We start from the raw sequence: 12,501 nt of genomic DNA, 5'->3' as shown, positions 1-12,501 counted from the left end.
AGGGAAGGAGACAGACCAGACAATGGGAGGTTGAGGAGGCCACGCAGAGAAAACAGAGACAGAAGGAGGGTCCTCAGAAAGGGGTCTGGAGGTAACTCTTAGGTCAGAACTAGGTGGCAGCCCCTCAACCACCCCCCTCTCTCTAGGATGGCTCCCTGACAGACCCTTCCTCACTGTGAAGCTGAGGCCCAAGGTCACAACAGGAGAGAACGTGACCCTGCTGTGTCAGTCTCAGAGCACGAGGGACACTTTCCTTTTGTCCAAGGAGGGGTGGGCTAATCCCCCCCTGTGTCTCAGATCACAGTCCCAAGCTCAGCAGCACCAGGCAGAGTTCTCCATGGGTCCTGTGACCTCAGCCCATGGGGGGACCTACAGGTGCTACAGTGCAAACCACAGTAGCCCCTACCTGTTGTCACAGCCTAGTGCCCCCCTGGAGCTCCTGGTCTCAGGTAAGGCCCCTGACAGTCTTTCTGAGCTGTTACCTCATGTCTTGGTTCCCAGATGAATTATGGGCTCAAAGGGGAGGGAGCAGGCTGTATGGATGTTGGTGCAGCAGAGATCTGCCCCTCAGAGGCCCTGCTACCACTGTCCATCCTGCCACCTGCCAGGTCCAGAAGGTGCCAGGTGGGCAGTGAGAGGGTCTTAGAAGCCACAGTGCAGATGTAGGAGGAGTCTGAGTGAGGTGGGGACCCCAGGGTCAGCCCAAACCCTCACCTCCTTTTGTGTTCCTTCCCAGGACCCTCTGAAAACCCCAGGGCCCAACCAAAGGGCCCACCTCCACCTCTGGTGAGTCACTGGGTCCCTTCACTTAGAGGTGGCATTGACCTGCCCAGGGTGGTTCTGAGTCTCTCAGAGGATCCAGTGTCCACACAGATACTCAAGGATAGGGTTCTGTCCCAGGATGGTGTGGGGGCGGGGGTGGAGTCAGGGAGAGATTTCAGGGGACTCATGAAGCTTTAGGGGCTCTGAGGATTAACCCCGCCTCACCACAGTGTCAGGCCTGTACAGGAGTGAGAGAGGGCAGTGACAGTTTGGGTGGTCATGAATGAGGTACAGGTTTGGGCTCACTCTGGAGGAGGAGCCAGGCTGAAATGGGGAGAAGGCAGCACCCCCATCCTGAATTTCCAGAAGTCTCTGAGGATCTGCCCCTAAGCCCCATGGAGTCAGGCCCTCAGTGGGATAAGTGAGGGTCCCTGTGGGGAGGCAGTGGATGTGTCCCAGGGGACAGAGGCTGAGTCCTGTGCAAGTTCAGGCACCTCTGGAGGCTCTGACTTGGACATGCCCTTCCCCTCTCTGTACCTCAGTGTCTCCAAGTGTAAAAGGAGAGAATCATGACTATAGCTTAGATTTCCTTTCATTTCTGGCTCTGACCTCCTGGGAGTGGGGCTCACAGGGAAGTGCCCCAGGACATGATGTTATGGGAACTCTCCCCTCTATAGCAGTGACAGTGACACTGTACATTGAAGGACAGGGAAGACATCAGGTTGGTACACCCAGGCCCTTTCCATCAGCTCAGGCTCAGCTCAGGGGAGGGAACAAGGGCTGGAGTGAGACCTGGTTCAGGTCCCAGCTCTGCTGCTCCTGCTGTGGGGCCCAGAATCCATTCTCCTCTCTGAAAGTCGGGTTCATGTCTGTTCATCCCTGGTCCCCTGTGAGCTGGTCCAGCTCACAGGCCTCCGGTGACATTAGGTGACATAAGGGGACTCACAGAGCTCAGGAAAGCAAAGCCCAAGCCCAGCCCCACCATTTGAAAGGGTGCATAAGGGTTCACCACACACCCCTGCCCCTCTTGTGTCCCTGCTTTTTGGGGGGCAGGTAATAAGGAAGGACCCTCTGCTCCAGGGGAAAGAGAACTGGCTCCTGCAGATGAGGAGCCCAGAGCTCAGAGCTGGTGTCCGCGTGGGGCAGCAGGAGGACAGCACAGGAAACACAAGTTCCCTGTATCTGGGACTCGGTTCTCCCATCTGTCAGAGCAGAATCCAATCTAGGATCTGAAAAAGCTCAATCAGTTTAGAAGTTTGGTGCCAGTGAATTCCTGTGAGAGTAAGAACATGAGTCCACTCTCAGCTTGTCCTGTCTCCATGGGGGACCACTGTCATTATGTGGGTGTAGCAGGACAGCAGGATTTCTGCTCTGTTTCCATGACACCAGCTGGTCAGCTGGGTCAGGTCATCCTCCAAATCACCTCCCATTACATCTCCTGGCAATGTCCCCATCCCCCTCCCAGAGGTCCCTGTACTGCTTGTGATTTCATTTGTCACATCATCACAGCCTGTGTGTGACCTATAGAGATCCATATTTTCATGCAGGTGTGCGTCTAAAGATTTTATTTTTTCATTTATCTTTTTGTGACTTTCTTACCCATCTTCCAATTAGATTACAAACTGAATGAACACGTAGAAGCTATGTTAATTTTGAACACTCTCAATAGTAAAAATGTTTGTGTTCTATATAATCGATTATTTATTTTTAAAAAAAGAAAGATTGAGAGAAAGAAGGAAATAATGAGACATGAAAATTATGTTTCTGAGCCATGGACACAAGAACCTCGCTTAGGTGGAGCAATGAAAAGGTAGATCCAGCCATCACTCTTTCACGTCCTGATATTTAGGACACATTGAAGTCTTCCTTCTGCATCTTGGCTTTCCAAAGAAATACAAGACCAGACCCCAGAGATGCTGACCTCAGGGAATCGAGTTGGGTACCATTAGTTTGAGAGTTCCATTAAAAATTAGAAAAGAGATTACCTAAGCCAGTCTATATCTTTTTTCGCATATTCTATCACTTGTCATTTTCTCTAGAGCTGCTGATCCTCTGGGATGATGGGAAAACAATCCAGATTCCAAGAGTAGAGAGTATGGAAAATTGTCAATTATGGGCTGTTCTCAAAGCATCAAAACCAGTGAATGAGATGCAGGTGCCCTGGTAGACATGCAGGGGGACTGGGGTGATATGAGTCTGTCCTGACTTCTGTGACCTCTTTACCCACAATTTCTAGCTTACCAACCCAAGACTACACAGTGGGGAACCACATCTGGTAGGGTGTGTGTGGCTTGATCCTTGTGGTCCTCAGGGTGCTGCTGTGGGAAGCTTGACACAGTAAGAGAAGACCCCACAATGCAGCCAGCAGCTGACTACAGGGGACAACAAACCCACCAGTTAGTGAGGTGGAGCCTGGAGAAGAGTCTGATGATCCCAAGAAGTTCAGGAGGAAACTATGGGCACCTGTGGGAAAGAGACTGCTGAGAATGAGGAGGGTTTGGGTGTGGTTCCCGTGCAGGGAGAGGTGGGTCTGGTACTGCAGAGGCTTCTCCACAGCTAGGCTATGGGTATCTCACCTCACTGCACTGTTGACCTTCCTTGACTGGCCCCTCTGTTCTCAACCCTGTGACCTGGGGCTCAGCCCACATCACAGGTTCAGATCCACACCTGGGCTCACCTTCCATCTCTGGTCCACTTTCATGTGAGACATTTTACTCTTTTATTTTTTGCATTGCTGACTGTCCATGTCTTTGATCCTCAGAAAAGATCTCATCAACGACTCCTCTGTGTATCAGGAAATGTACTTGGTGCTGGTTCCTCCAGAAACACCATGAGTCCAAAAGAGCAACCAATGTTTGAAATCACACTCAGATGGTGTGTTTGTAAGGCAGCTCCAAGGAAACATCATTTTTTTCCCCTAAAGACCTGATTTATCACGTTTGCCTAATTCCCGGGTGTAAATACTCCTCGAGGGCTATGAGAGCGTCCCACCACTCTCTCTCACTGGTACCTCCATCTTTCTCCTTCCCCATCAGCCTCCCTGAGTCCCAACTGCACACTTTTTCAGATGGTCCACAGCAGTGACTTGCGTGGATTACTTCGCCCCGAGGTACTCAGGGCCATCTCAACAGGCACAGGGTTCACTGCAGCTACCCGGGCCCAGAGTGAGGGCCCGCCAAGGGCCTGGTTGTGCCCAGGGTGTCTGCCCAGGGCCCAAAGCCAGGGCTGCGCCACCTCTCCTGGCCTCAACTACCTGGCTGACCTGCCTGGGTGGCCGCGCTGCTCTGTACTCCGTGCTTACTTCCGGTTCCCATCCCCCTGGACCCCGTCTTCCTGCACCTGGCCCTGGCCCTGTGCCTGCACCTCGGCCACCACCAAGAGCCACAGCTGTCCCTTCTCGGGCTGCCTCACTCTGCAAACATCCCTACCTCTCTCCCTCTGCGAAGTCACACAGGTGAGCGCCCAGTGCCCGCCATACCTCTGGCTCAGACTACAAGTTAGCACGCTGCCAGGTGGTGTGGGCCACCAGCAGATGCACAGGGGGCAGAAGCGCCACCCCCACCCCCGCCCCGCCCTGTCTGATCCAAGCGCTTCGGCAACAGCGACCCCCTGGTCCAAACTCCTTCTCCGCCACCCTGGCTTCCACCATAACTGATCAGAGCCTGGGATCCACAGCACCTTGAATAGATCAAGTAAAAACGACAGGCCGATACTCTTGTTGAATATAGGGACAACATTTCTCAATGAATATTAGCATGGCTAATTCAGGAGCACATCAAAAGTTCTGTTCCCCATGATCAAATAGGATTTAACACAGGGTCCAGAAAATTGGCAAAAAGGTTTCAACTTGTGCAAATGAATAGAAGTTTCATTTATTATTTCTTAGAGAGGGGAAGGATGGAGAGAGGGATGGAAGCATCCAGGTGCCTGAGAAACACAGGTTTGTTGCCACTTGCCTGAACCCTGGCCTGAAACCCAGCGGCGAGCCCTGACCAAGAATGGAGCAGGGGACCCTTTGGTTCACAGGCTGGTGCTCATCCCACTGAGCCACACCAGCCAGGGCTGACACCTGTGGAATTGTATGAACTCATATCATTGCAATAAATGTAGTTGTAAATGTGTAGTTTGGGAGAAATAAACACAAAACCATCATGAAAAAAAACACTGCCTTGTCCCATCAAGGACTGCTCTGTGTGTCAGATGATGGACCTGGTGTGTTTTCTCCCAAAATTCCACAGGCATGTGAAGTGATACTCAGGAGGTGTGTTTGTAAACCAGCTCACAGAAAACACTGTTTTTTTTTTTTCATAAGCCCTGATTTGTGGCATTTGTATAATTCCTGGGTACAAATGTTTCTTTCTTTCTTCCTTCCTTTTTGTTTTGGTTCTGTTTTTTTGCTGTTACTTATGTTTTTATTTTCTTAATCTTTCCCCCCCTATGATCCCAGTATAGAGAAAAGGGATAAAATACAGACCGAAAGGTCTTTTGAAGGATCAACTTGAACTATATATAATTTATTTATTTTAGTTGTTTTATTGTTGCTCAAGTACAGTTTTCTGCATTTACCCCCCACCACTCCCACTCACTCGAACATCCCTCCCTCCCCCTATTCTTAAAATCTCTTAAAATTATTATTGTATTACAGTTCTCCCAATTTCCTCCCATTGCCCTCCTCGGCCCATCTCACCGCCCCTCTCCCCCACCCTGCTGCAACAGAAAATTCCCCCCGTTGTCCATGTCTGTGAGTCACTCATACACTTTCTTTTCTAGTCCCTTTCCCTTCTTTCTTCTTGAGAGCGAGAGAGCCGCCCATTACTATCTGCCACATCCCCTGGTCTTTCTCCGGATACAATATCCTCCTCGAGTCCCAGCCGCACACCTTTTTGGGCCCATGGGCTTGGTGACTTGTGTGGATTACTTTGCCCCACTGTGCTCAGGACCGGCCCCTGGGCATAACATGCCCTGTGGCCTGCCAGGCCCAGAGCATGGACCACATCACAGGTCAGGGAGTGCACAGGGTGTCTCTCTGGAGCCCAAAGCCACTGCCTCGCCACCCCTGCTGGCCACCAGGATCCTGTCCAACCTGCATGGTGCCCCGCAGTCCCCTGAGGTGCTGTGCCACCCCTCTCCTCCCCATCCCTCTGGTCCCTGTCCTCCCGCACCTGGGCAGGATTCTATACTTGCGCCTCCTCCACCAAGATCCACTGCACTTCCCTCCCTGGCTGCACCAAAACTCCTTCAAGTCTGTGCACCTCACATCCCCTGCACCAGAGACACCCCTGGCTGCAAAAAGAAGTTCGTGCACTGGAAGGAGCTGGTCACCACCGGATGCACACGGGACAGACATGCTCCCCCTGCCCTCTCTTCTCCAAGTGCTTCACCAGCAGCAACCACCTGTCCAAGATCGCGCTCCTCCACCCTGCTTCCTCCTTAACTGCTCAGGAGCCTGGGGCATGCAGCACATTGCCTGGAAGCCTGGCCAGAGAGACACGCACAGGGCAGCCTTCAGCCCAGCCAGTGCCAGCTTCCTGGGGTGGGTGCAGCCCACCCAGTCCTCACCCTGCCCAGAGCAGCAACACCCTTGTTTATCAAGGCTCAGTTCCAGTGACCCCTGAGGACCCTAACATTCCTCTGATCCCCTCAAGAGCACAAGGGGGAGGCCTGAGCCTGCACGGGGGACAGCTGGACCTTGGAGATGGCATGGAGGGTAGGTGCCCCTGTCTGTAAAAGTCATGGACTATTTTTTAAAAATAACATTAAAGAAAAAAAAAGAGAAAAAGAGTTTCTTCCAACTGGCCAGATACACTGAAAGGTGAGGACCAGACCTACAACCTGAGAATCCTGCCACAAGAGGGAGCCAGAAGCCCCAAGCTGGAACATCCACACAAGGTCCCAGAAGCCCCAGAACACACGCAGGACCTACAGAAACCATCTCTCCCCTGAGGGCAGCTGGTCAAGCTTGCAGGAGGTGAATGAGACTTGAGATACAAAAAGAGAACACAACACTCCAAAGAACATGAAGAATCAGAATCTCTGCCATTACCAACGATCATAATAACGTCCCAGTACAGAACCCAAAGTCACGCAGAATAGCAATTTACCCACAAGTGATTAAAAAGGCACTCCATGAACTACAAGGCAAAAACAAAAGACAGCTCAATAAAGTCAGGAAAACATTATATGGACCAAACAGCAAACTCAACAAAGAGACAGAAATCCTCAAATAAAACCCATAAATTCCAAGGTGAAAAAATTATGTCAATGAAATGCAAAATGCTACAGAGGGCATCAACCAAAGAATAGAACAAGAAAAATACAAAAGGCCAATATTCTTGTAAAACATAGATGCAAATATCTCAATAAATATTATCATGAGGAATTCAAGAGCACATTAAAGTTTTGGACACCATGAACAAATGGGATTTAAAAAGAGTCCTGATAATTCTCAAAAATACTTTAACATGTGAAAGTCAATAGGAGTTTTCACCACAACAATAAAGTAAATGATATAAAACATATGCTTGTTTGAACATATGCAGAGAAGACATTACACAAAGTATAACATTCATTCAAACATTTCATAATAAACATTGTCCACAAGTTGGGGATGGAATGAACACACCCCAGCAAAACAAAGGTCACGTGTGGAAGCCCACAGTTGACATCAGACTCCACACTGAAAAGCTGAGAGTTCTTCTGCTGAGATCAGAGACAGGACAAGGAAACTCACTCTCCCCATTCCTGTGCAACTCATACTAACCACCCTAGGCATAGCCGTCAGACAAGGACAAGAAACAAAGGGATTCAAACTGGAGATAAATAAATAAAACTGTGTGTGGATGATACAATCTTTTAAATAAAAACCCCTAAAAACCCCACAAAAGATGGTAAAAACTTAAAAACAAACTCAGAAAAGTGGCAGCATACAAAGTGGCCATTCAGGAATCAGTGGCATTTCTATATGCAAAATATAAAAAACATCAGGAAAGGAAATAAAAATTTATTCCCATTTACAATAACATCAAATACCACAGATGATGACCAAGGAGGTGAAAGATCTGGATGTTGAAAGCTCTAAGACTTTGGTAAAAGAAATTGAAAAGACAGAAATAATTGGAAATATGTCCTGCATTTAGACTTAGCAAGAATTCCTTCCTTAAAATGTGTATACTGGATAAATGCTCCAATCAAAAGACAAAGAATAGCTGAATGCATAAGAAAACATGACCCACACATATGCTGCCTACAAGAGACCCACCTCAGGATAAAAGACCTGCACAGGCTGAAAGTGAAGGGCTGGAAACAAATTTTTCAAGTAAATGGACAGGAAATAAAACCCAGGGGAGCAATACTCATATCAGACAAAATATGCTTCCAGAAAAGGGCCATAAAGAGAGACCCAGAAGGTCACTTCATAATACTTAAGAGAAGAATCCACCAAGCAGATATAAATATTGTAAATATATATGCACCCACATAGGAACACCCAAATAAATAAAAAAAAATCTTAGAAGACTTCAAAACAGATATTGAAAGCAACACAATTATAGTGGGGGATTTCAACACCCCACTGTCAAAAATGGACAGATCTTCCAAACAAAATATCAACAAAGATATTGTGGCATTGAACAATACCCTTGATGAAATGGACTTTACTGATATATACAGAGCCCTCCATCCCAAAGAAGCTAAACACACATTCTTTTCAAATGTGCACAGAACATTTTCAAAGATAGACCATATGATAGAACACAAAGGAAGCCTCAACAATTTCAAGAAAATTGATATCATGCCAAGGATTTTCTCGGATCATAAGGGACTGAAACAAGAAACCAACCCCAAGGGAAAAAAAAAACCCAAAACACTCAAAAGCATGCTATTAAACAATGAATGGGTCAAGAATGAAATTATGGAAGAAATCAAAAGGTTTCTGAAAATAAATGAAAATGAACTCAAAACAACCCAAAACTTATGGAACACAGTGAAGTCAGTCCTGAGAGGGAAGTTCATAGCGATACAGACATACCTATATGTTAGAAATATTTCAAACAAACAACCTAACCCTACGTCTACAAGAACTCAAGGAACAACAACAGAGACAGCCTAGAGCAAGTAGAAGGAAGGAAATAACCAACATCAGAGCACAATTAAATGACACAGAGACTAAAAGGACAATTCTAAGGGTCAATGAATCCAGGAGCTGGTTCTTTGAAAAGATAAAAAAAAAAAACTGACAAGCCTTTAGGCAGACTCATCAAGAAAAAAAGAGAGAAGACCCAAATAAGCACAATCAGAAATGAAAGAGCAGAGGTTACAACTGAAACCACAGAAATACAAAGGATTGTAAGAAATTACTACAAAGAACTGTATGCCAAGAAATTTGAAAACCTAGGTGAAATGGAAAAATTTCTAGAAAAATATAATCTTCCAAAACTCAATGAAAAGTGGTACAACCACTATGGAAAACAGTATGGAATTTCCTCAGAAAACTAAAAATGGACCTGCTTTTTGACCCAGCAATTCCACTGCTGGGACTATATCCTAAAAACCCTAAAACACCAATACAAAAGAATCTATGCACCCCAATTTCATAGCAGCACAATTTACAATAGCTAAGTGTTGGAAGCAACCTAGATGCCCATCAGTAAATGAATGGATCAAAAAACTATGGTACATTTACACAATGGAATTCTATGCAGCAGAAACAAAGAAGGAGCTCCTACCCTTTGCAACAGCATGGATGCAATTAGAAAGTATTATGCTAAGTGAAATAAGCCAGGTAGTGAAAGGCAAATATCATATGATCTCACCTTTGACAGGAACCTAAACCACAAAACAAAGAAACAAGCAAAATATAACCAAAGACACTGAAATAAAGAAGAGACTGACAGAGATCAGAGGGGAGAGGAGAGGGAATTTCAGGGGAATTTCAAGGGAAAAGGAAGGGTTTACAGGAATGAGTATAAGGACACATAGATAAAAACTAGGGGCAGGTGGAAATGGGAGGGAGGAGGGGACGGTTGGGTGGGTGGGTTGGGATGGGAGTAAAAGACAGAAAATTGTACTGCAACAACAATTTCAATAAAATTTTAAAAAGCTCAATGAAAAAGAAGCAGAAAGCCTGAACAGCAAAAGAAATTGAAGCAGTAATCAAAAAACTCCCAACACACAAAAGCCCTGGACCAGATGGTTTCACAGGAGAATTCTACAAAGCGTTTAAGGAAGAGCTAACCCCTATCCTTCACAGGGATATTCCAAAAAGTCCAAAAAGATGGAAGACTCCAAAACTCTTTTTATGAGGTGAACATCATTCTAATTTCAAAACCAGAGAAAGATACAACAAAGAAAGAAAACTTTAGGTCAATATCGCTGATGAACATCGACGCTAAAATGCTCAACAAAATGCTGGCAAACCGAGTCAAACAATATATTGAACAGATCATACACCATGACCAAATGGGATTCATTTCAGGGATGCAAGGATGGTTCGATATTCGGAAATCAGTAAATGTAATACATTACATAAACAAAAGCAAAGACAAAAACCACATGATCATATCAATAGATGCAGAAAAGGAATTTGATAAGGTACAGTACCCATTTATGATAAAAAACACTCTGCAAAGCGGGAAAAGAGGGAGCATTCCACAACATAATAAAGGCCATATGTGAGAGACCTACAGCCAAAATCATACTCAATGGGCAAAAACTAAAATCTTTTCCACTAAGATCAGGAACAAGACAGGGCTGTCCATTTTTACCACTTCTATTCAATATAGTATTGGAAGTTTTAGCCACAGCGATTAGACAAGAAATAAAAGGCATCCAAATTGGAAAGGAGGAAACAAAACTGTCACTGTTTGCAGATGACATGATAGTGTACATAGAAAATCCTACAGATTTGGGCAAAAAGCTGATTGACCTAGTAAATGAATCTGACAAAACAGCAGGATACAAAGTCAATATCCAGAAATCAAAGGCATTTCTGTACACCAACAATGAAACAGCAGAAGCAGAAATCAAGAAAAAAAAATCGAATATCGTCTGTTGTCTTCAGCCGAAGGTCCTATTTAAGAGACTTAGAAGGAGCCGCCTCGTAGCGCATGATCAGCTCACCAGCAGACGGGGATGGACAGCTACAGGATCCCTCCGTCAACCTGGAAGTACGTTACTGCTCATCAATGATCCAGTTTGCCTCCTTTCGATGAGATAGCTCTATGGTAGCTTCACCACCACGACACAAGCGCCAGCTCTTCCGATGTTAACAGGATCTTCCTGACACAAAGAACAAATGCAGAAAAGAAATGATGTTTGAATGAATTCTGTGATTGGCATAATATAGCACGTTGCAGTTGATCAAGCCTTCAGCTACTCTGGTGTGACCTTCGCTGTGCAAAAAAAAAAAAAAAAAAAAAAACAAGGGAAAACATAACCCAGATAACAGTCCGGTGTGGTAGAAAAAAACATAGTCCTTACAAGATGTGATATTAAGTTAAGTTTCACCTCTCCTGTAATTTTTTTTCACTTGAAAAATTACAGCTGACAATAGTTATCCTTCAAGGTTTTGTTTGAGTTAAGTTCAAGGTGAAGGGATAATAAGTGAAAATAATTTGGCACATAGTGTTTATAATTCCATTCTTTGTTAGTTCGTTTTCACTTTTTCCAACATCACACAATGAAACAGTGAAAAGCCAGAAATAGAATCTAAGACACTTAGGTCCTGGTGTACAATTTTCAGAAAAGTAATCCGTACCAGTTTAACAGTCATTTTGATTATTGTATTTGACCTAACTCCTTGTTTGCTAAAATCTTTTCTTCCATTTCTATCTGGTGTTAAGCAGTGATACTACCAACAGGGCAGAATTTGAATGATTCCAAGGGTTCTAATGAATCATGCTGTTGAAGGAAGGAAGAGATAGAAACCCATTATCAGCTATAATTGCATGAACGTGTATTTATTTAGAATAGTAACCAGCTCACTATGTAGAATACAGGACATTAAGAAGTCAGTATAAGGGAAGTTAACTATGAAATACAACATTTGCCTCTTTATGGAAATGGTGAAGAGTTACTCATATTTTCATCTTTATTAACCCATAACTGAATTAAAAGAAACACCAGTAGATATTTTGCAATCAGTCTACAGCTATCATTGAAAAACCCGTCAAAAGCTTCTATTTTGCATTGGACATCCTGAAAAAGCCCTTTCACAGTGCTCCATCTCATTCTGCTCTTATAATTTCTTCTGTTACATGCCCAATACTCTGGAGAGGATTCCATTCCAGTCTCTTAACCATGCACTGAATTCCTGGAATGACTGATTAAAAGTTACGACTATGGAAGTTCATGCAATGTCTCTGAGGAGAAGATAGAATGATTTCTCTCCTTGGGTGCCTGCCGATAAGAAGGGGCAGATTTTGGGGATGGGTATTGCTCTTTGGTTCCCAAGTCATTAATACATACATAGGGTGCTGGCCACACAGAACGGCTCTTGAGTTACTGAATCTGATTGACTATTCTGTGACATAACTGATAACACAAAGTCAGGGATTGGTCTGCCCCCGTTCATATACGTAATGATGGATCTTGCTAATGATCAATTAGATCAGCTAGTGATATTCTATCGTATAGATAAAGCATGTACTACACATTTCATGAAAACAATCTGGTTAGACCCTAAAGAGGAAGAGAATGGAATTCATTCCAAACCTAGACAAATGCATTTTAGATAAACCAGAA

The 12,501-nt window shown here is 45.1% G+C and overlaps 1 pseudogene; it reads left to right on the top strand.

Annotated features, from left to right (window-relative positions):
• LOC114510670 overlaps window positions 1–12,501 on the top strand; it is a 63,383-nt pseudogene that overhangs the window by 10,743 nt on the left and 40,139 nt on the right.

Source organism: Phyllostomus discolor, chromosome 12, assembly GCF_004126475.2.
Source record: "Phyllostomus discolor isolate MPI-MPIP mPhyDis1 chromosome 12, mPhyDis1.pri.v3, whole genome shotgun sequence".
In the NCBI taxonomy this organism is placed as follows: Eukaryota; Metazoa; Chordata; class Mammalia; order Chiroptera; family Phyllostomidae; genus Phyllostomus; species Phyllostomus discolor.
The sequence above is the reverse complement of the archived record's forward strand: the minus strand, read 5'-3'. Positions and strand labels throughout refer to the sequence as shown.